At 32.4% G+C, this 16,866-nt stretch overlaps 1 pseudogene across 1 annotated transcript in view; it reads left to right on the top strand.

The window, feature by feature from the left end:
* The window catches only part of LOC146945365 (topless-related protein 3-like), a 33,362-nt pseudogene extending 19,952 nt beyond the window's left edge, over positions 1 to 13,410 (top strand). The window contains exons 11-27 of the transcript XR_015028042.1: positions 8,397 to 8,543; positions 8,633 to 8,742; positions 8,899 to 8,968; positions 9,040 to 9,113; positions 9,204 to 9,299; positions 9,388 to 9,480; positions 9,691 to 9,818; positions 9,911 to 10,145; positions 10,422 to 10,553; positions 10,719 to 10,793; positions 10,902 to 11,012; positions 11,135 to 11,311; positions 11,396 to 11,524; positions 11,618 to 11,713; positions 12,048 to 12,233; positions 12,503 to 12,678; positions 13,224 to 13,410. The product of XR_015028042.1 is annotated as a topless-related protein 3-like (transcript). The remainder of the gene's footprint in view (positions 1 to 8,396; positions 8,544 to 8,632; positions 8,743 to 8,898; positions 8,969 to 9,039; positions 9,114 to 9,203; positions 9,300 to 9,387; positions 9,481 to 9,690; positions 9,819 to 9,910; positions 10,146 to 10,421; positions 10,554 to 10,718; positions 10,794 to 10,901; positions 11,013 to 11,134; positions 11,312 to 11,395; positions 11,525 to 11,617; positions 11,714 to 12,047; positions 12,234 to 12,502; positions 12,679 to 13,223) is intronic.
* The last annotated feature ends 3,456 nt before the right edge of the window (positions 13,411 to 16,866 follow it).

Raw genomic sequence — 16,866 nt, 5'->3', positions numbered from 1 at the left:
AGTACATGCTATAGGGCAATTACAATGAGGCATTGGTCTATATTGGTCCAACTCTTCCCATAGACCCCTCAATTAAGTAAAATAATCTGTGATTTTATTGCTCCCTTGTTTCAAATTAGCAATTTCCTGATGCAGTTGAGCAACTCTAATTCTATCACCTCTCATAAACCTATCTTTCTGATCATTCCACATATCTATTGCATTTTCTATGAAAACAACGCTCTGTGCAATAGAAGGTGTAATAGAATTGATAATCCATGTATGTACCAGATTGTTGCACCTTTCCCAAGCGCTCCGGTTCAAATCATCTTCATCAGGAATTGGAATGGAACCGTCTACGAACTTGAACTTGTTCTTCATGGCCAACGCTCTTCGCATCTTCATGGACCAGGCATGATAGTTATCACCAGTTAGCTGTGGTGTAACACTCACCGTTGAAGAGTTTTCTGATGAATGGACAAAAAATGGATCGAGACTTTGATCTTGATTCTGATTATTGTTATTTCTCACCATGATTCAACTTGAAATCAACTGAAGAAAATCTGAATCAATCGTAGAACAAAAGCAAAAATTGAATCAAGATTCAACTTGAAACAAACGAAGAAAAGAGAAAGAAAAGAAAACGTGATTCGTGATCAATGAAGTGAAACACGTAATCAACATGAAGAAATCAGAGTAGTAGCGTTTGCGGAAGCAGAGCAAGCATGAACTTGCTCTGATACCATGTAAGAAGAATAAACCGCCATTGAAGGTGGAAGAAAAAGCTTCAGAGAAAGAGAGAAAGATAACTGTTTTTCATTGATTGTGAAAGATTGTTACAAACAGTTTATATACACAAATAGTGCCAGCTCATGATAACTCTAACTAACTAAATGCACATGAAATTACAAGTAAATGAAATTGTAAAATACAAATGCATTTTAAGTAGTTGTCTTGCGCGCCAAGCTATCTTCTTTTGCTTCATTTTCTTCATGTGTTAATAACACTCAATAAATTAAAATAAAACTACCTTGTGTGTTGCACAAGTGAATCACAAAATTGATAATTTTATTTTTGGTGCTTTTACATGTCTTTGGAAAGAGAATCACACAATTTTCCTCTTTTAGGCATTGTTTTCCCTTTCCTTAGTGTTGTCTTCATAACGCTTGTTCCTTCTTGAACTTCTAGTGAGTATTTAATAAACATTTACAATCCCCCCCCCCCCCCCCCCCCACTGAATAGTCCCTCTGTATATTATATTAATAATTTATTTTGTGAGTACATAAATTACACTTACTAAACAAAATCAGAACTTTATACAGACAAATTTTTAAAACGAATGAAAGCAAACAGCATTAGTAGAAATAGATAACAAGACAAACCTGATAGTCAAGGCCGATGATTTCCATTTCAAGACTAGGCTGGAAATTTGGACGATTCTCATTGACTACTTGTAATGCCTTTGTGTGGTTATCTGAACACAATTGGGTGAGAGCATTTGCAGATACTGATTTCTCCGAACATGACATTTCCTACGGTATTGTCAACAATAGAACAACCCATGATAAATAAGACAATACTGATTTCCCTCAATTGTCTAAAAGGGTTTGGAAATCCTTAATTGAGAATGGATTTCCATTCTATCATGTTATATAATCGTCTTATTTATTATGGGTTGTTCTATTGTTGACAATATTGTGGGAAACTGTCACGTTCGATGAAATCAGTATTTCCAAACGTTCTCACCCAATTGTCTTCGGATAACTACAAAAAGGCATCACAACTAGTCAATGAGAATGGTCCATATTTCCCGCCTAGTCTTGAAATGGTGACCATCGACCTTGACTATCAGGTTTGTCTTGTTGTATATTTCTACAAATGTTGTTTGCTTTCATTCATTTTCAAATTTTGTATGTGTATTGTTTTGATTTCGTTCAACAAGTGTTATTTATGTACTCACTAATTTATTAATATAATATACAGACTGACTATATGGTGGGGGATTTTATGTTTATAAAAACTCACGAAGTTCAAGATGGGAGAAGCGTTATTACTCATTAAGACAACAATGAGGAAAAGGAAAACAATGCCTAAAAGAGGAAAATTGTATGATTCTCTTTCCAAAGACATGTAAAAGCACCAAAACTAAAATTATCTATTTTGTGATTCACTTGTGCAACACACAAGGTAGTTTTATTGTTTTATTGAGTGTGATGTTCAAAAACTTCTAGTCTGGAAATATGGGTAGGTCTTTCTTAAACCATTTATAATAAGCTCAAAGGTAGCATAAAGAATCTTTTCTTGTTTGACAGTTTTTGGAGCATATTGAACTACAATCTTATATACTCCGCATTCATTAAAGTTAAGGTAAATTTTATGCATGATAGGCAAGACTTTATTTTCATATCAGAATAAGGTTTTATAATATAATGTCGAATAGGTTTTTTTTTTTTTGGTTTTCACAAATAGGTATTTTTATTTATCTGTAGTTAGTATCACATTCAATAATCATATGAGAGATAGTACTATACGATAATATTCAGTATATACACACGTATCATCAATTTAATCTCCCAAGTGTCACTATCTCTCTCCAATTTATCATTTACTATTTCATGCACGATGCGCACTAGGAGCTGGTATATATTTTCTTTCTTAAAACATGAGAATTCCAATGCGTTCACTTATTTTATAATTTTTTAATATTATTATTTAAAACACAACTGATAAGAGGCAAAATACACCATTTAAATAGCTTGATTTGGACTTATTTTAGAGTAGTGCATGTATTGTGTTTTGCATGGTTGCTGGCTGGTGCTTTATTTGCTAGCTAGAAACAAAAACGGGAGAAAAAGATGCAAAAAAAAGGTCATGATGGTCACAAGGCAAGGAATGACGGGCGTCACGCATTGTCAAGGAAGACCATCAGCACTGAAGGACAAAGGAATAGGAAAGCAAGGAAATAGTCAATGACGGTTTGATCGTCATCAGCCATGACACACGTCATGAGCTCGGTCTCTGTTGTTCAGAAATTCTCTCAACAGATTTCTTGATGATACAACAACTTCCCACACAAATTATGCACGATCTGGGGAATTTTCAACTCAGGAATTAGGCTATGAAAGGCATAGAAAATACTTAGTTTTAATTATCTAAGCTACTGTGTACATAAAATTCATCAGAAATATTACTTTTTTGCAAGTTTAAGTATTCAGTTCAGTTTTGTTCTTATTATTCCGCTAATGCTGCTGCTGTTTGTGATTGTTGTGATATTCTATTTGATTATCTACTTGCGATCATTGCTGCGTTGTGTCGTCGCTGTTCTCTTTTACTAATGATTCCATCGATTAAAAGTCTATTTCTATTACTGCTTTTTAAATATGAATTAATCAAAAAATTTGTTTAGAATTCTATTTCAACATGACTGAGTAGTTTAATTGAGTCCAAAACGAGCAGACCGTAATACCGACAGAACTCATATAAATTACATGTCTGTTTAATTGTAACGAGAATAGACTATATGTTCTGAAAATTTTGTTCTTATTCAACTTAATGTTCTACTATGAAAGTAGAAACATAAAAATACGTTTACGCATCGAAAGAGCGAAAACGGTATTAGACTTAGAAAAATTCAGGTTTTTAATTTGTAAGTAGCAAAAGAACTTTTCTAATTAATTAATGACTTGCTGAATTTGAAAAGGGAAATTTAAACTTGTAGTTAAGCTTTACGAAAGTAGGCAATTACGTGTTTAAAATCCAATAACGGATTACGAAAGCAGACGGTATATCTCGTTTTGAACAAATATCATAATTTGTATGAGTGACACACGTGGAAAGAAATCATCGTTTTGGCCTCTCGTTATTATTATTATTGAATTAAATTCATTGCTTTATTTTCACGTGCAATACCAATTGTTTTGAATAGCCTTAGATAAACTGAAATTCTGGCACTCGCTGGACGGATGTCCCACGTGCTGTCCTCGACACCAGGAATGTCTGACATAATGTCCTGGACACTAAGGACAGACACGAAACCCTAGAATGACACTTCTTCAAAATGACGACTTCGATCAATCTTCACATAGTTTGAGTCTGCCTTTATATACCCAAAGAATGCATGAGCTTATTCTTGAATCGGGATAAACAATACAACTGATCCAAAATAGTTTTCAGCTACAATCTTCTAGAAGACAATATATTGTTTCCTAAAATGTTTAGGACATTAACTTCAATAACACGACAAGGCTTAAACCGACACAAGCAGCTTCCAGAAACACACGCTTCTTGGAGCACAAGCTACGCGGATAAATCTTCAATCAAATCTTCAAGTATTTCACGCAGAAATATAATCTTCCAAGAATATGAAATAAAGTACTTCACCTTAAACTAAGATGTTGTACTATCATGAATAGGACAAGTGATACAACATCATGCTAGAACTTCTTGTTTTAACAAAATGCAGCCAACACAATATAAAAACGCAACATAAACATAGAAACGACAAATAGCGGTAATTGTAATTGGTCTTTGAGGATTCAACAATCTTTTATACTAAAACCAATATAGCCGTACATTTGTGGTGCATCGACAGCCAATCTTCATGCCAACACTTCAAACAAAAATTGACCAAATTCGACCTATAATTCTTTATCATTATATTATATATTTGAACAAAATTGTTTTAATATAATACAAATCATTAAATAGGACCAACAAAAAAGTGAAGAGTGAGGGTGCTACAATAGCACCCATTCTCCATAAGCACCGAACTTTATGGGCTGCCTATTCACTAAAGTGCTAAATATGTGAATCGGTCACCAGTGTTGATTGGTATTAGCAAAGAACTTAAAAGAAGTGAGTTTGTAAAAAATAAACAAATAGGAATGTATTTCTTACGTTTGATCAAAGTAACAACTTGTATTTTTCAGATAATATTTTCTTTTATGAATTCTCATAAAAAATTGTAAGGATAACAAAAACATAACACACATTTCCAATAAATTTATCGTTAGAAATTCTCTGGCAAAATTACTCTCGTTGCCCCTTAACTTTATTTCACATAACGATTTTCTCATTTCTTTTTTTGTATGTCATTTTAATTCTTTTTTTCCATTTGCATATGAATTTTCAAGGTTCAAATCCATGATTATATTTTCATGTCACTCTTTAAATCTAGGACAAATTACATTGATCTCCCCTAAGTTTTACTTAAACAACACAAACAGCCCCTCTAGTTTTCAAAAAACACAAGCCTTCCCTTATTTTAACACTGTTAAACTTCGGTTAGATAAAGAAACAAAAAAAGGTTATACTTTATCATTTTTTAGTTGTTTCTTCAAAAAAATATAGGGTTAATAAGTCATTCATTTTCTCAAGCACAACCGGTAAAACTTGAATTCCATATGCAATTCAAAAGACACGGAACAATGGACTGAATATAGGAAAAAGACCAAAGTCCTGATTTGAGAAATAGTCAAATTATTATCTTTTGTGTCTTTTTTTCCCTTCTGTTCTTTTATTTTTTTTTGTGCGCCTGAAGTGTTTTTTGTTTGTATCTTTTAGCATATGTTAAAAATTGAAAGCCCTGTGCAAATTGCAGGGTTATTTTTCCCTTGTTTGGTGGAATTGTTTTTCATAAAATCCATAAAATAAACAAATTTGAAATACATATTCATTTATGATATAGAACGAACTTACACAGCCACAAAAAATAGAGGGGATAAAAATGTTCAACAATGAAATGAAGTAAAAGAGCTCATAATAATGAGTGAAAGTTTGTGAGAGAGAGTTAACAGCGTTAAGATGTAATTTAATGGTGTTAAGATGGAAGGGAGGTGTTTGTCCATTTGATAACAATAATGGAGGTTAGTGTTTGATTTAAAACTAGAGGGGATGTTTGTGTTATTTAAGACAACCTTAGGGGAGGTTAGTGTAATTTTCCCTTAAATCTATGCTCATTCATCAATGTTTGTATATTAATCTTAGATTTTATTCTATGATTTTATTTTCCTATGACCTACTACTCTTTAAATCTATGACCATTCATCAATGTTTGGATATGCATCTTAGCTTTGACACTTAAAAAATTCATTTTCAATCGGACTAAACGAATCAAAATGACGTAAAAAAAGATAGATACCAAAATCATTACCTCAACTTAAGTTACAAGAGAACGATAATAATTTTACCAACTACTTTTTATTAATATTTCTAAATTTTTAAATGAATCTTATAAAAAAAATTAGGAGTACTTCAATTTATTGCAGTCAAATGTATTTTTTTGGGTACAGAAAGTCAAAATGTATTTAGTCTATATTCAAATTAAAATTTAATTTAAATACATTTTCTTTTTAATAATAATTTAAGACAAGTTTTGAATATTATATTACCGAATGCGCGTGAAGGTGACGCGCTACTACTGAGATGCTGTTTTGTGCATTTTTTCTTTTTGCAAAGTGATAAGCACAGTTACTTATCAGGTTGTGTCCGAGTACGATAATAAACAACCTACGAGTGAAGTTCTCTATCTTGTGTCAGCTTTTCTCTTCTTGCATAGTACCAAAATTTTCAACACTCAATCTCATATCAACTTCCTCTAAAGAAAAAAGATATCAACCTTTCAACTGAGTTATCTTAAAAACATCAATTTTCTCTTGAGGGTCATTTGATTCTCATCTGTTGGAGCTAAAAAATGGCATCTAATTTGAAGAAGGATCTGATGCTGCTCGTTCTTCAATATCTTGAGGAAGAGGGTTTGAAGGAAACGATGCACAAGTAAAGATCTTTGTTTTTCTGGTTTCGAATAATTTTTTTCATTGTTTCAGTTTTTATATATGTGTTTATTTTGTGTGTTTAGGGTGGAGCAAGAATCTGGTCTCTTCTTCAATTTGAAGTATTTTGAAGAGAAAATCCTGGCTGGAGATTGGGATGAGTGTGAGAAATACCTCAATGGTTTTACGAATACTAATGAAGATGAAGGCTCCATGAAAATGCTCTTTGAGATTAGGAAGCAAAAATATTATGAAGTCTTGGAGAGGTAGGACTCTTTATCTTTGTCTTCATCATGACATCATTAGCTTTCAAATAACAGTCACAGTAACGATGGTGGGCTTGTGCCTCGATCCTTGATATTAAGGAGAATCATAGTCTAATGCAGTCTCAATTGATTTTTTTTTTCTGTTTGAACAACATCGAAAACTGTCGTGTCGTGGCCCAGATCTCAGTCATATACCTCTCTTTAAAATGCTAATTAATTAAAACTGGTTTTTATTTAAGTGTTGGTGTAAGTGTATTAGAATATTTTTTGGTTGGTTGATTTCAATTGCACAAGGAAATAGCACATCTTATAGCACCTTGAAATATTAGGTAATGTTTGTGTTCTAACTTTTTGTTAGATTATTATTTATACAGATTGAAGATATGTTAAAATTTGGTTGCATTTTAAATATGGATTTGGTTTAAATACAGGGAGAATGAAGAGTTATCACGGTGTGGAGATGCTAGATCATCTAGAATTAAATTGATGGCAAAGCTCAAGAAATTGATCGACAATAATCCCAACATCAATGAGAAACTTAAGTTTCCTTCATTGAATTCGTCGCGGCTGCAACATCTGATTAATCAAAGGTAAATAAAGTTTTTGTTATAATAGCAATCCTAGTTCAAAAGTAAACAGATACGAAACAATGCAAGTAGAGAACATACGAGATTGAGATTTGGTCAATTGTGTCTACATCTTCGATTGCAGATTGACTGCATGGGTACCTCTTGATTATGTTTACAAATTACCAATTTGTGTTTATATTTTCTGATGTGATTGTTCCATTCACACAGTACTATAAAACTATACACATTTATGTAGTTATTATTATTTCCTTGTAATGACATATCTTATATTAGTTGTAGAGCTTCATTATCATGGTTTTCTAGGCTAAAGTTTTGTCAATGTTCTCTATCCAGTTTGAATTGGCAGTATCAGCATTACAGGAATCCAGACATCAAAACTTTGTTAACCGACAATACTTGTTCTCCACCTCGAAGAGGACATTGCACGCCTACTTTAGCTGTGCTTCCTGCTGAAATTGCAGTATGAACTTGGTTTTTGTATTTATTTTCATGTTCGTTGATAAAATTGTTATTTTCAGTTGTTTATATACATTGGATTGTTGCATTTCCACTTATGATTACTTAATTTTGTACAGCCATTTCCACCAGTCCCTGCTGCTCCTAGTGCTAATGCTGTAGCAGAATGGATGGGGAATGGAAATCCTTCGTCATCTTCTCAATCACTTGCTGCACTCGCAGCTTCCTCATTGCCTGGTCCTTCACAATCTGTTGAAGTGGTACTTGAATATTAGTTTTGCATGTTTTCTTTTCTTTTTATTTGTAATAGCATTGCTATATTGACAACTCTTTACAGGCTGTGAAAGTTGCATATACCTTTACATCTCAACCAGCACCTCGGTTGTTTGATGAACTTCCTACAACTATTGTTTGCAAGTTACATCAAGGATCAACTGTAACAAACATGGAGTTTCATCCATCAATTCATTCTATCCTTGCTGGTAAATTAAATTAAATAACATGTCTTGTTTGTGTTACACCAGAAACTTGATTAGTTATTTTACTAACCCATTAAGTTTAATTGAAACAGTTGGTAGTGAAAATGGAGAAATTTCACTTTGGGAAGCAAGGTTACGAGAGAGGCTGATATCAAAGCCTTTCAAAATATGGAATATTTCCAATTGTTCGGTCAAATTTCAGGTTTATATTCAATTATTCAACTCTTTAAAAACCTTTAATTTAGTACTATAATAAAATAGATGCTTTCAAGTGTATATGAGTGATGAATGCACTGCTATGGCATTAAAATGATCCTTTATGTTATGGTGGAGTTTAATAAAATGATCTTTTGAACAGGCTTTGAATTTGAAAGAATTGTGGATATCCATCAATCGTGTATCATGGAGCCCGGATGCGTGTTTTATTGGTAAATATTGTAATTTTTTCTCCGATGTTGTTGCTTGATTAATGCTTTATGATATTTTATTTTCTTTTAAGGTGTTGCTTTTGCAAAACATTTGATTCATTTATATACCCATCAAGTTCATAATGGCCTACAAGAGCATTTGGAGGTATTTTGAAATTAATTTTTTTAGATGAATCTAATACAATTTTAATTTTTTTAACTCTTGATTAATAATGTTTTTGTTTCATTATTACAGATTGATGCTCATGATGGTTGTGTTAATGACTTGGCATTTTCATTTAAAGAAAATCAGCTATGCGTTGTAACTTGTGGAGATGATAAGTTAATTAAGGTGACAAAAGTTTCTTGTTTATAATAGATCGTGTGTAGCTATTTGAATGTATTTTTAATTATGAATATATTGAGAATGATACATACAGGTATGGAATTTGGATGGACATAAGATCTTTAGCTTTGATGGTCATGTAGCACCTGTTTATTCGGTTCTTCCTCACTCGAAGGAAAATATCCAGGTTAAATTATTCTATCACCACCTCTTCACGTTGCGCATATTCTTTTTAATTGATTTTGTGGTTTCCACCTTCATAATTAATGTTCAATTTTGTGATCATTGCAACTGATAAACGGTATAATTAATTTTATTTTCAATATACATGACCGTCGAATATGGTGTAGTGAATTTGACATAGTTATTAACTTATTATGACATCGTACTCATGCAGGTTTTATATTCAACTTCGGTTGACGGGAAAATCAGGGCTTGGAAGTATGATCAGAAGAACTTCCATCTGGAGTTCGATACTACCGAAAAGTGTTGCACCACATTGCTCTATAACGCAGATGGAACCAGGTAAGAAAATGAGGAATAATCAAGAATATACTTTTCTTTTTTTGTTTAACTCTAAGTTTTATGTGAGTTGTAATTTGTTCTTGGATGTTTAGGTTGTTTTCTTGTGAAACAAGTAAGGATGGAGATTGTTTCCTAGTTGAGTGGAATGAAACTCAAGGTACAATAAAAAGAAAATACTCTGGATTTAGAAACAAATCTGCGGGTATTGTGAAAATCGATGCTGCGAAGAATCGGTTTTTGGCTGCTGGCGTAGACAACCAGATTAAGTTTTGGGATTTCGGTGGTATCAATGTTCTCACTAGCACAGATGCTGGTGGTGGTCTTCCTGTGAGTATAGTCCTTTTACTTTCCATATATATTTTTATACATTTTTGTGAAAACAATTAGACATATATATATATATATATATATATATAGTTGATGCCTAGTGCGATATTGTGATTTATTGTTCAAGGTCATTGTTGTTAAATATTTGAATACAACAGATTGTAAATCGTAACTAACAGCAGATGTGGTTGTTAAATATTTCTTTGTGTAAGTTATTAAAACTGTTTGTATAAATTTTTGTGAAAACTCTTTGATGTGGTTGATGCCTTGTGTCAGAGTCTACCTTGCTTGAGGTTCAATAAGGAAGGAAATATTCTAGCTGTTACTACAGAAGATGGTGGTTTTAAAGTCCTGGCTAACGCAGATGGGATCAAATATTTATGGGGCTTTGAAGCATCTAAAGAATCTGTTGACACAAAGGTTTGTATCTGCTGTAACTCACCATCTTCTCTAAATATAATTTTTAGTGTTTTATTACTCACTTGAACAATTATTTTATATCAATAACATATTTATTTTGAGTATATTAGCATGAACACACAAATTATGCATTTCTTTATTTATCAATTGTAGAACGGAGTAATCGTTGACAGTACTGTTCAGTGTCGAATAGTTACTATGCCAGATAGTATGGGCCCAAGTAACAAGGTATTCCCTTTGCAACCTTTACTTTAACTCAAAAAGATGTTAAATTTAATATATTTCTGTTTTGGTGTCAATAATTTCATGATCATAAAGTTTTTATCGTTTACCAAGGCTGTTTGTCTTCGTTACACAAATCATGGAGGTGGTCTTCTAGCTTTTGGTTCAAAGGGCATTCAGAAGCTTTGGAAATGGAGCCCTAATGAATTGAATCCAACTGGAGAGGTGATTGTATACAAGCTATGAATACATGCATATTCTTTAATATCAAAGTTTCTGTTAAATATATACATGCATATGTTTTCTTATGTCTAAAACATTGAGTTTTTATTGTGTTTGTTTAAAAGGCGACAACACGTTTTGTTCCTGAAAATTGGACGCCGAATAATGACATTCTTATGACTAAGGATGTCCCGAAAAATTGTGATTCGGCAATTCCCTGCCTTGACATCACAAATAATGATTGCCATGTTGTTGCTGCATTCGGAGAAGAAATTTCATTATTCAACATGGTGTTGTCTAAAGTGAGATTTCAATATTTACAATAATATATTTTGTTTCATCTCATTATTTCTTAGTTGTCGTGACAAATTACTGTTGAATGTCAGGTAACGTGGCATTTTACGAGTCCTCCATCAGCTGCAACATTTCTTGCGCTTAATCCTGAAAACAATAACATACTCGCAGTCGGAAAGGAAGATTCATTGATTCATATTTTCAATGTGCATAAAGATCAGGTGTTTATTTTAAAAATTAAGCAGATCCAAATTTTTTATTTAGATCATTTCAAGAATCATATGTATAATGATTTGAGTCAATTTGCCTTTTAGCATATAACTAGTTTGCAGGGTCACCGAAAGTACATTACTGGTATTGTTTTTTCTCCTCAACTGAAAATAATGGTTTCTTCGGGCGCTGATGCTCAGGTATGTTTAACTGTGACCCTTGTAAAAATATTAGTCAGTGTTGTCAAATAGCAGCAATATAGCATAATGGATTTTGATGAAATCATAATGAAAACTGCGGTGTTTTCCTAACAAATTTTGATTGTGATAAAAGTTCTATCTTTTTTTTTTTTTTTTACATTATCCATTTGTTGAATTTTATGAGTCCCTTTGTTATAGATTTAAAAAGTGATTTTTACTATATATATTTGAAAATGATTTTTATGATAACATACTCATAAATAGTAGAACCTATTTCGAACTCATTTGTTATAAATTAAAAGAGTAGTTTTGCATTATTTATTTGTATTTGTAGCTATCTTTCTGGTGTATGGACAAATGGTATAAGAAAAAATCAGTCTCAATTCAAATGCCAAGAGGTGGAAATGCACCTGCAGGTGAAACTAAAGTTCAGTTTCACAATGATCAAGTGAAGCTGCTGGTATGGCATGAGTCACAGATAGCGATTTATGATGCCTTGAAAATGGAATTAATTCTCCAGGTAAGCGCCAACAATTTTTCCATAAGTTTACAGTGTCGAACAAGGTACTCTCGTGTTTACAACACTCACACACCTTGCGCACCAACCACTTGCACTAGAAATAGTACAATTATCATAAGTTAGAAATTGTAGCTTTTAAGGAAAAGTTCTAAATAAAAAAAAGAAGCTATATTTAGAGAAATTTATGATTCAAAGATCATAAAAAACACAGCTATATTTTGTATTCCTGATGAATTAATTAGTTACATATTTTTTCTTGTATATAATAGTGGCTTCCAAGAGATGGATTTTCTTGTGCTATATCCTCTGCAGCATACTCCTGCAATGGACAAATAGTTTATGCAGCTTTTACTAATGGAAACATTGGAGTATTTGATGCTGTAAGCTTCCAACTAAGATGTCACATCGCGTCATCTTCATACGTAAATCAGATCCCATCCAACAGGTTTTTAAACAATTACATGTGCTTAAACTTAACTAGTTTCCTTTATATTTGTGCTGGAGATCGTTAGATCGAGAGAGAAACAGATCCAAGTCCATTAGGAAATAATATTTCCATGGGGACTAAATTTTAATAAATTATAAGTAGCAAGGTATATTAAGCCAAAATAAGGGAACACATATTATAAATTAAAGATTAATACTCAAAATAATTTTTTGTTTGTTAGGTAACAACCGTCTCTAGTTGGCAGGCGTCCTTATATATGTTTGTTGTTTTTTTAATAGGAAAATGTTAATGGTTAATTTATCAGGGGAAAGGATATTTGTTAGCATTCGAGCTCGAACAAGAACCCTAGTTTTGTCCTTGCATATTTTGTTCTAATTACTAAAAGTGTGCAATTTTTGTCATATGCTAACAGTTTTGGGATGAAATATATATGCTAATAGAAGTTGAGTTCATGTTTCCTTTATGAAAATTGGCTAGTTAGGGAAGATAGAATCTGTCTTCTGAAGAATAATAATCCTTACACCTTTGTTTATTTTATACAGCCAAAATGTGTACCCTCTTGTCGTCACAGCACATCCAAAGGAGCCTAATCAATTTGCAATTGCACTGTCAGATGGAACTGTTAAGGTTTTAGAGCCCACAGAGTCTGCAGGATCTTGGGGAAATATGCCTCCTGTTAAAGTGGAAATTATGTGATTCATTTGCATTATTATAGTATTTTCTTTCAATAACTAAGTTATTAATACTTGTCAAAAAAAATAATAAAACTAAGGTATAAATCGTGAGACTTTTCCCTCAAAAAAAAATCGTGAGACTTTTGCATTTAGGCTCTCCTAATTTTAATATTAATATAGCAGGTTTGATTGCATTCTTTATCATCTTAAGTTTTTTAATTGTACAATTTTAACCCTCACATTCACCATTATTTTAAAGACCCGCGTTCATTTTTCGTGGAGTTCGCAATTTTTGCTTACAAATCATAATTATCTAATTTTAGTAAATTTAAAAAAATAAAACATAATTGCACTTTTGTTCCCTCTACTTTATCAAACTCCTGAAAAAATTTCCAATTTCTAAAATCAAAGTTTTTGGCTTTCTCTTTTCACATTCGTTGTAATTTTGGTCCCAACCCATACTTTTGTCTTTTTTGCCCCAAAAATGTTGATTTTTGGTGGCGAAAAAGGTGATTTATTTCTTAATTGTTGAATCTAAATACAAAATATGACTTTTAAAACCAAAACTCACATTTTTTTACGCCAAGAGTCACAAATTTTAGTACAAAAATATAGATATGGATCAATTGTAACAAATATAAAAATAAGGATAATAAAATGTAATAAAAAAACCAATGATTGATTTGAGCACTTGGTGATTGAATATTTTACCCTTTACTATACAATCTCATTTTCATAGGTTGAAAATATATTTCAATGTTTTAATTACAATGGGGTATTACTAATTATGTTTAAACATTTTTTTTTCCTTCAAAAAAAATGTTTAAATAGAGAAATATTTAGACATAATGAAATTGCTTAACGAGCTAAATATTACAATATAAAAGGTAATTACGCATATAAAATATATTTACAGTTTATTATTTACCACACTCTCGCTCAAAATGGTGCATTTATATCAATAACTAGATTTTTGACCCGTGCTCCGCTCGGGTTTACTGTAAAGAAATTGACATACGAATAATAAAATGCAATATATAATTGGTAACGGTGAAAAAATAACACGTGATAATCTATAGTAGACAAAATAAAACACTTCATAAAATGTATGAAATCTGAAAATATTATAAAAGAAAATTCGGTAATCCTATCAATAATTTGGTAAAAGAAATATGAAATTTTTAGTACATTGGCATGTAGTTTCATCACACATTGCGAAATACTTCCTCATATACGACATTAGACGTTACATTGGTATCTTCACCATCTTCATCAGTGATCAATATCTTTAGTCCTTCTCTAGATGTAACTCTTGAAACAGCAACATACAACAACTGTCCGTGAGAAAATACAGGTTAAGTTGCTGCAGACTTAACAAAATTAATAAATAAGGATTTGTTAGGTTAAATAATTGCAAACCTAAAAGTGTGAAGGTGAGAAAAACACAAGAAGGGGGGTTGAATTGTGTTTTTAAAAATTCTTCGTTTCTCCTAAAAACTGAACACACTGATCAGAAGCTAAGTGAGACAGCTTCTGAAGTGATAATCAGAATCTAAATGCAGCGGAATAAAACAGAGAGAGAGAGAAGAAGAACGACACAAAGCAATTATACTGGTTCCTTCCACAATCCGGAAGTAGTCCAGTCCCCCTTGCACTTCCAAGGAGATTTCACTATGAGTAATATCTGATTACAAATGCTCAAGCACACAAGCAAGAGACTTCCTTTGGTCAAGCACACAAGATAGAGACTTCCTTTGCTCAAGAACACAATCAAGAGACTTCCTGCTCAAGCACAACTGCAAGAGACTTCCTAACTAAACAAAATTACACAGAAAATTGTTTAAGGTTGAACACTTGATATACAATCAGAGGTGCTCACAATACAAATCAGATACAGACTCAATGGACTTAAGAATTTCTAAGATATGACTTTGAGACACAGAAATTCTAAGTGAATGCAGAACAATTTCAGCAGAGATTTGGTACTTGTGAAAATCTTGTGAGTCTTTCGTTCAGCGTTCTTGCATTACCAAAACTCTAAGTCTTCACTCCTTTATATAGAGGTGTGAAAGAGACGTTGTGAAATTGCCAGCACACCAAAGAGTCGTTGTTGAAGCTTGATCTTTCACCAATGATATATTGCCTGATTTGGTTGTTGTCCTATGAAGAACAAATTTGAAATCCATTCCTTATCCAAAGGAACATATATGCAGGCGAAACCGTATTCTGGAGCTGTTTTCTTGTCTTGTAGCGTGGACACAAAACAGAGTAGTGGAGAACGTGGTTGTACAATTCGTACAAAGTACAATGTCAACGCTTTCGTCCAAATTGCAAGCACAAGCCTTCAAACACCTTTGAAATGACCGTTGCAAAATTCCACTTATCCTTTGTTTGTGTTTTCGAATCCAATAGACAGCTTTTGCATTGATAATTCTTCAATTCTTGAATCTTTTGCAAATCCAGTTGAGATTCAGCTTCTGGTGAAATAGCTTCTGATGAGGCAGCTTCTGATGATGCAGCTTCTGATGATATGACTTCTGCAGCTTCTGATGATGCAGCTTCTGATGATATGACTTATGGACTTCTTGTCTTCAGGAGCACTATTCTTACTTCAGAAGCGTCTTAACTTCAGGAGCACTATCCTTACTTCAGAAGCGACTTAACTTCAGGAGCGCTTTTTCTCTTCAGTAACAAGTTGCCTTCAGGAGCGTCCAAGCTTCAAATTTTTGTTGTTTCCTTTGCTCTTTATTTGCTCATTCAGAACCAATGATGATGTAACTTTATAATTATGGTCCTGTACACTTGAACAAATATTAGCTAGTCCAATTTACAATTTTTAATACCTTGTTATCATCAAAACTCTTTAAGGTTCATTGTTAAACACATTTTGTTCCAACAAAGTGTAGAAAATATTTGCTTCAAAAAAAAAAAGCAAGAGGATAGGAATGAAATTGGTGCGATGCATTTTTTTAGATGGAATTTGTTAAGTTAAATAATTTCAAACCTAATTTGCAAATGAGCAGGAAAAAATTAGGTTAAGTTGCTGCAGACGTAACAAAATTAATAAATAAGGATTTTATTTATTAATTTTGTTACGTCTGCACCAACTTAACCTAATTTTTTCCCGCTCATTTGCTTTATTAGGTTTGAAATTATTTAACCTAACAAATTCCATCTAAAAAAATGCATTGCACACCAATTTCATTCCTATCCTCTTGCCTTTTTTTTTGAAGAAAATATTTTCTACCATATCAATGATCTTACGGTTAAAGATTATTTATTAGTCTCTATTATAGTCGAGAAAACCCGTGCGACGCACGGGTCAAAAGTCTAGTTGCAAACTTAAAAGTGTAGAAAATATTTGCTTCAAAAAAAAAAGGCAAGAGTATAGAAATGAAATTGGTGCGATGCATTTTTTAGATGGAATTTGTTAGGTTAAATAATTGCAAATGAGCGGAAAAATATTAGGTTATGTTGCTGCAGACTTAACAAAATTAATAAATAAGGATAA

This window comes from Medicago sativa, chromosome 2 (assembly GCF_051527215.1).
Source record: "Medicago sativa cultivar Bolivia chromosome 2, Bolivia_mono, whole genome shotgun sequence".
Lineage (NCBI taxonomy): Eukaryota > Viridiplantae > Streptophyta > Magnoliopsida > Fabales > Fabaceae > Medicago > Medicago sativa.
Note: the sequence above shows the minus strand (reverse complement) of the source record. Positions and strands in the feature narration are given on the sequence as shown.